The sequence below is a fragment of the Ursus americanus genome, chromosome 2 (assembly GCF_024610735.1).
Source record: "Ursus americanus isolate L20-20 chromosome 2, mUrsAme1.1.p, whole genome shotgun sequence".
Lineage (NCBI taxonomy): Eukaryota > Metazoa > Chordata > Mammalia > Carnivora > Ursidae > Ursus > Ursus americanus.
In genome coordinates this window covers 9549612-9557581 of record NC_142128.1, presented here as the reverse complement: position 1 = coordinate 9557581, position 7970 = coordinate 9549612, and positions in this window count along the sequence as shown.

Sequence of the window (7970 nt, the reverse complement as noted above, 5' to 3'; positions counted from 1 at the left end):
AAATTCGGGGCGCCTGGGTGGCACAGCGGTTAAGCGTCTGCCTTCGGCTCAGGGCGTGATCCCGGCGTTCTGGGATCGAGCCCCATATCAGGCTCTTCCGCTATGAGCCTGCTTCTTCCTCCCCCACTCCCCCTGCTTGTGTTCCCTCTCTCGCTGGCTGTCTCTATCTCTGTCAAATAAATAAATAAAATCTTGAAAAAAAAAAACAAAAAAAAAAAAACAAAAAAAAACTAAAAAATTCACAAAGGTGTTTGGTTATAGAGAAACAGATAATATTTATAGAAAGGACACCTGACTCTGTAAACATGTGAAAAGATGCTTGATCAGGGACATGCTAATTCTAATAACGAGATTCCCTCTCCAGATGTACCAAGCCGGTGAAGATTAACAATATAAGTGACAGCAAAGCTATGGGACAGAATCTCTCAGATGCTAGCAGAGGGCACGTGAACTGGCACGGCCACTAAAGACATCAGTTCAGCAGTACCTACTTTCGTTGAAGAAATACAGATACAAAGATACATCTGCTTAGTGTCACAGAAAGCTCAGGTGTGGGGACGGTAACTACAATACCTCCTGTTACTGTTAAAAATATTGTGATACGGGGGCGCCTGGGTGGCTCAGTCGTTGAGCGTCTGCCTTCAGCTCAGGACGTGATCCCAGCGTTCCGGGGATCGAGTCCCACATCGGGCTCCTCCGCTGGGAGCCTGCTTCTTCCTCTCCCACTCCCCCTGCTGTGTTCCCTCTCTCGCTGGCTGTCTCTCTGTCACATAAATAAATTAAAAAAATCTTAAAAAAAAAATATTGTGATACGGGGTGCCTGGGTGGCTCAGGGTTAAGCGTCCGCCTTTGGCTCAGGTTCCCTGGTCAGCTGGGAGTCTGCTGCCCCCTCTCCTTATCCCTCTGCCCCTCCCCCGTACTTGTGCTCTCTCATGGAAAAAAGCAAAAAGAATATTGTAATACCCTCCTAGGATGAAATGCTACTCATCTTTTAAAAAAATTTTTTTATTTATTTATTTGACAGAGAGAGAGAGAGTGTGTGCATACAATTGCACATACACAAGCAAGGGGAGCAGCAGGCAGAGGGAGAAGCAGGCTCCCCGCTGAGCAAGGAGCCCAATGCAGGACTTGATCCCAGGACCCTGGGATCGAGACCTGAGCCGAAGGCAGACGCTTAACCTACTGAGCCACCCAGGCGCCCCTAAACTCGTCGTTTTTTAAAATAAGGCGGTAGTTCTTTGAGTGCTTAGAGATCACCCAAAATGTATTTAAATTTTATTTATTTAAGTAATCTCTATGCCCAATGTGCAGTTTGAACTCCCAACCCCAAGATCGAGTCACATGCTCTTCTGACCGAGCCAGTCAGGTGCCCCCCCCAAATGTATTTAAACATAGTATGGTACAAAATACAGAATTCTATTTGTGGGGAAGATTACATATACACCCACATTCTCAAATATTCACAAAAAACTTCAGGAAGGATACACAGAAAACATCCACAGTGGTAGTTACCGCTGGAGAGTGGGCTTGGGGACTCGGAGCTTTATACTTCAACCCCTTTTTTTTTCTTAAAACTGTAAGCACGTAGCATTTTTATAATTTAAAGACTGACAAAAAGTTGTGGGGGTGAAGTGGGTAGAGGAAACCAAAGCGCAGAAAGCTGACAGTTGTCAGACGGGTAATGCATACACGGCCAGATCAGCATGCCGGCTTTTTCTACCTGTAGGTTTCAAAATCTCCACAAGGAAAAGCTTAATAATAATGAACTGAAAAAAAAATGTTTCAATCTAGTCTGTGTTCCGTGAAATGACGTTAGACGTAAATCCTGTGACCAATATCCACTCAGCGCGAAGCTGTTCCCAGGAACGCCGATGCTATGTAGAGACAACCGACAGGATCAGACACTGGGATTTTAGGAGGTCCGGTTAGTTGAATTTTCAAATTGGGACCAATAAAAAGTAACACTTTAGCATAAATGAGGAAGTATCAAAATGGAAAAGTTCACATTTTGCGAATCCAATTCTCACAGCGCACCGAGGTGCAGTCAGAGAGAAAGGTCATCACGTCTCCACGGCTCAAGGAAAGATAAGCCCCGAGACCTACAAAGACAAAAGCAGCCAGACTTAGGCAGCGGACACAGACAAAGTTCCAACAGGCAGCCTCCCACTGAATATATGAATACGAAACCAGTGGCTTCCAAGGAGAGCAGACCCAGGCCTGGGGAAAAGGCAGCCAATGTGAAATCGAAACTCCAGCGAGGATACGATCGGTGTCTACAATAATTGCACATAATAGCGAGCGGTAATCAAAGAAGAGTGTGAAAGTGTAACAGAGAAGCCCGAGAAGTGAGGTAATCCTGGAAGCCTGAGCCGGACAAGGCAGAGTCCAGGATGTTGATGCTGGAGACCCGAGTACAAAGCCCTGGGGCCGGGGGGCAGGGTGAGCAGGGTTCCCACGGAGTCTGGTGCCAGCCCCACCTTGCCTTGCAGCCCCGTCCACAGCACTTCCCTCTAGGGCCACTGCAGGGAACCAGAGAGAACGAGGGTCAGCCCTGAGTGGCATCTGTGAGGACCGTCGGCAACACTGGGTCTTTGAAAACAACTAATGAGAGCTGCGGATCCCTCTCCAAAATCCCAGACGATGCAGAAACACAGTACGTAAAGGTGAAAATTCACAGACCCTCTCTGAAGTTGTTCTTTTAACTGCTTCTCTTTCCTAAAACACATTTCTCAGCTAATCGGAAGAACCTAGTCTGGGTATCTCGAGTGATTCCAACTGAAGGAGGAGAATTTCAGAAGGAGCCCTAGCCCCTTCATGCTCTGCCATGTGATGTTCTGGCCTGCTGGGAACCGTCAAGTCTCTGAGTGGTCCCCCAAGCCCAGCCTTTCTAGGCTTAAACTGAACCAGACAGCACTCCCGGGCCCTCCCCGAGTGGGGGCGGCCAGGACCCACCGCACAGCCCTGAGGCACTTCCTCCCACGACCGCCGTCAGAGCTTATGGCGATCAGTGACCACAGTGCCATGGTGAAGGCAACACGGTAGCTGGTCAAAAAGGTGAAAAGTGACACCCATGCCTCCATTTCAAAACCAGGTTTGTATTTAATGATGCAACGGAAGCTTAGAGATGCTAATGGACTTGGCTAGGGTCATAGCCAAGGGAGTGAAGGCGGAGAAGCCACATTTCCTGTTTCTCCACCCCATAATGAATGGTAAAGGGCACTTCCATATCACAGATTTTGAAAATTAGAAAAAGGAACCTAGTTATCTCCTGAAATTTAATTAAGTAGCCCTCACCGATACCTTACCCACAAAGAACACAGAATCCACTGAAGTAAACCGTAGTAGGAAGCAGGTTTGGGGCCCATTACGGCTGCCAAGAGAGGATGTGAAGAGAGGTGAAGGAGCCAAAAAAACTCTGCCAGGGGAAATGCTTTCCCAGGAAGGGGTATAATGAAAAGGTGCCAACCTAAGTGGAGTTATTTATAGTCACACAACAAAGGGATGACTTCAATGGTACCCCTGAGCTGGGAGAAAGGCATTTCACAGCCATTCAAAAGATCAAGGGACTGTGTCGAACAGTTTGCCTGAAAAACGACATGGCCCTCATCCGACAACAAGAGAACGCCTGCCTGGCCCAGTTACCCTTGAGAAAATACAACTAACATTCTGAGGAGAAAAAAGAAAAGTGGAGATTCAGAGAAAGAAAACCTGAAGAATGAATGATATATAAAATTACAGAAGTATCTTTAAACAAGTTCTTATTTGTTCAGGACTCAGAGGAGTCTTACCGGAGGCATGAAATGTAGGCTCAAGAGTAGATTTGAGAGTTTCTTCTTAATCTCTTTGGGAAGAGGGGGATCAAATAAATTCCCCATCTAGATCCAGTCACATACTGTGGGGAAATGATGATTTGCTCCCAGGGTTTCCTGGCACCTGACCAGTCTGACCCGGACACAGGAAGGCTATTTTGGAACGAGGGAACCCTTGACCCCAGAGGACACCTCTAGCTTCAGCTTTGGCACCAAGCTCTGTGGGGCCTGCTGCTTTAGTGCTCATTTCAGGCCAACTCTGAGCCAGGACTAAATCTCAGAATTTCGGCTAATAAGAATGTAATCTCTGCAGCATGGCCTTTATTCCCACCTGAGCCTCCAAGGAACTTCTCTGGCTTCCCAGGAAACATTCATTATTTTTATTTATTTCTTTTTTTCTTTTTAATTTATTTGAGAGAAAGAGAGAGAGAGAGAATGTGCGCACGTGAGGCAGGGTAGGAGCAGAAGGCGAGGGACAAGCAGACTCCACGCTGAGTGCGGAGCCCGACCCCGAAGAGGTCATGACCTGAGCTGAAATCAAGAGCTGGACGCTTCACTGACGGAGCCACCCAGGCGCCCCAAGAAAACATTTTTTAAAAAGTCTGTTAAGATACACTTTTTCCTGACGCTGCCCACGCAACATGGCTCAATCCTCTTAATTCTACAGCTCAAAGGCTTCAGCTTAAGTAGGGAAAGCTGAGAAAAAGGAAGAAATTCCCAAACATCTAAGAGAGGGAGAAAAACCCAGGGGCACCCAGGGGTAAGACTCCAGCTGAAAAAAGTTGCTGAATATACTTAAGACTTCCGATTTCATCTGGGGCTTAGATTTCAAATCCAATGAAAACGGTCACAGTTGTTTACACATAAGCACAAGACCTCCACATGGAAAGGGCCTCGTTCCCTGAGCTTCATGCCTTCCCAAATCTGCGAAGGGGAACAGTAATTTCTCCCTCAGAAACGCTGGGAAGATTAATGGGCTTGGGAATATTAGGAAGCACCGCAGACAGAGCATAATGCTTAGACTCTAGGAAGAACTGTTGAAAGCCCTTCGCCCCGAGCACTCCTGTCCACTCACTGCAGACCTCGGCTTACTCCCTCAGCTCAGACATAAGCACAACAGGAATTCCAAGAACCGTACAGAAACAGGGACGCGTGTAACTACACACATACTCAGAAGAGCTGGAAGAAGAGATCCGAACTTACATAACATTTAATCAACATCCTTCACATGAAAAAGGGTTCTTACAAATCAATACTAAAAAAGACCCAAGAGAAGAGGGGGCAAAGGAGATCAACAGGCAGTTTGCATAACGAATATAAATGGCCAATAAAAACACAAAAAGCTGCTCAACTTCACTAGAAATTGGGGATAAACAGATTAAGAGGACATTGCACTTGCATCCACTATTTCAGGGGGAACAATCCACCTGAGGAAAAGTCGGGGAAGCTAGTCTAAGTGTCGGTACCCAATGCAAAGGGTCCTGAAGCACTCTGCTTGGCTCCCACCTGCTCAGCCTTAGGAAGAAGGGGTGGATACCCTGCCCAGGTGTAAGAACTCCTGACCAATTTTTCAACTGCTGCATTCCTTTTTTTTTTTTAAGATTTTATTTATTTATCTGACAAAGATAGAGACAGCCAGCGAGAAAGGGAACATAAGCAGGGGGAGTGGGAGAGGAAGAAGCAGGCTCATAGCAGAGGGGCCTGATGTGGGGCTCGATCCCATAACGCCGGGATCATGCCCTGAGCCGAAGGCAGACGCTTAACCGTTGTGCCACCCAGGCACCCCTCAACTGCTGCATTCTTAAACGTGAATAGGCCACCAAGAAAACACCAACTATGGGTGGAAAGTCTGGAGCATGGAAAAAAGTCAGGTCAAGGCAAACAGGCAGAAAAATGAACATTTCAGAGAACAAGAGAAAATGTACAAGAATGGTCCTTATCTTCTAGAGAATCCTAGGGAAATGGGGACTCCTGTGGATGAAATGATAGCACTACTGGGATCCGCTTCAAATTAACCTGACAGTGCTAGGGGTGGGGAGGAAACATGTGGGGTCAGAGATGGAAACATTGGCTTTATGCTGATAACTGTTAAACCTAATGGTGGAATACCCGGGAGAATTCTATTATTCTACTTGTCGAACTTTGAGATTTTTCATTATACAAAAGCATGGGGGTGGAGGACGTGGGATACTATGAAAAAGGGAAGTATGGAGGAAGGAAGAGTCCGTTCTCAAACAGAAAGGCTGTGGAAGGGACCCCCAGGCACTCTTTACGGTGGGAGAGCATATGCAGCAGAGATGGATAAGGTCCTTGAGGCCTTCAGAGCTGCAGGTCTCCACCTGCCCAAGTCCTGGCTGTTCAGCAACTCCGATTCTGCGAGCTCCCCCAAATCCCTTCAAGCAAATCTCTTTTTTAGCTGATGCTAGCTGAAGACAGGTTTCTGTCACTGGCAGGGACGAGCGTCCTGACAGCCAATATGAGAGCCAGCCTGGAGGATATGGTTTCAAAGAGGCTGGTCTAGCATTTCAGCTATTTTACACTTGATCCAACCAACATTTACTGACTGCCAGTCATGTGCTGGGCATGGTTTCAGATGCTAGAAAATACAAAGACAAAAAAAGACACGGTCTCTGATCTCAAAAAATGTAGTCTGTTTTGACCAGGAGCTTCGAGAACATAACTGAGAGAACACGCATTCCACCAGAAGGATCAACATCTTAGAAGACAAGATGAAGGGGCGCCTGGGTGGCACAGCGGTTAAGCGTCCGCCTTCGGCTCAGGGCGTGATCCCAGCGTTATGGGATTGAGCCCCACATCAGGCTCCTCTGCTGGGAGCCTGCTTCTTCCTCTCCCACTCCCCCTGCTTGTGTTCCCTCTCTCGCTGGCTGTCTCTATCTCTGTCGAATAAATAAATAAAAAAATCTTTAAAAAAAAAAAAAAAGAAGACAAGATGAAGACAGATCACTAGAATTTAACATCTCGGAAAATAACAAATCTTGTCAAAATACATTGTCAAAAGAATCTGAAAACTTGGACTTTTTAAAAGTGACTGACTAGTCATGAGTCCAACAGAAAAAGAGCGTAGCGGAGAGAACACCAAAGACCCGGAAGCCAAAATAAGTTACAATGTCAAAAGCAGTGGGAGGAGAATAATAATGGCTATTTTAGACCCAAACACAGTCACTGCTAATTTGACAAAACACCCAAGACAGAGGAATATCTGGGAAACCATCTAAAAACTCATCAGGTCCAAAACGCCTTCAAGACCGAGAAAGCTGGGGGCAGGGGGTAGAGTAGCCGCTGTGCTGGATTTTCCCAGATCTGTCTCCAGGACGGCCCCTGGAAGAAGTGGGTCTTCGCTAAATGGCAGGACATGCCAGATGACGGTCTAAAATGTCTGGTGAAGAGCCAGCAAACCTCCCTTCCTGCTGCGCGTGAACAGCCCCCAAACAGGAGAAGTCCTCTGGCTCACGGCTCAGTTCAGAAGACCTACAAATACTCCAATGTCCCCGAAAGACTTGAAGCCCAGGGTCACAGGGTCAGAGTCCATGATAAAGGCAACACCGACTTCTGATACCGACCGGTTGTTTTTGACAGGGCCGAAAACAGCAGTTTTTGGATCACTTGTGAAAATGTCTGGGATGAATAGGCCTTTTCCCTGCCGCCTTCTCTCAAACCTCTTTTGTAGAGATGTAGGTAGCAAGAAAGGGCAGATTCATTACCACGAGCCCATTCGGCAGCTGTTTTCTTGTTGCTCTTTGTTTAACTTCTCTCAAGAGAGCAGAGTTATCGACCCAGCTAAGCAGGTGTTTAAGGCAGGTGATTTTGTTTCCATTAATTTTCTTAAGTAATAGTAAACCAGACTAGAGGGAGTCCGCTCATGAACTCCCGGGGAAACCTTAGCCCTGTGCCTGCTAGACCACGGGGCGTCTGCTGCAGCAGGAAGGCGAGGTCCTGATCCCCGGTGGTTCTCACACCTTCCAATCTCTCGTACTAACAGTAAGCAGAACTTAAGAGTCCCGGCCCACCGCTGCCCCTTGACATCTTGGATTTTGTCTTCGTTAACAGTGTGTTAGTTGTAAAGTGACGTTGGAAGCTTTCAAGAAAAACCAGATTAAGAAAGGCATTCCTCTTCATTTCAAAGCCCAGATAAACCATCAC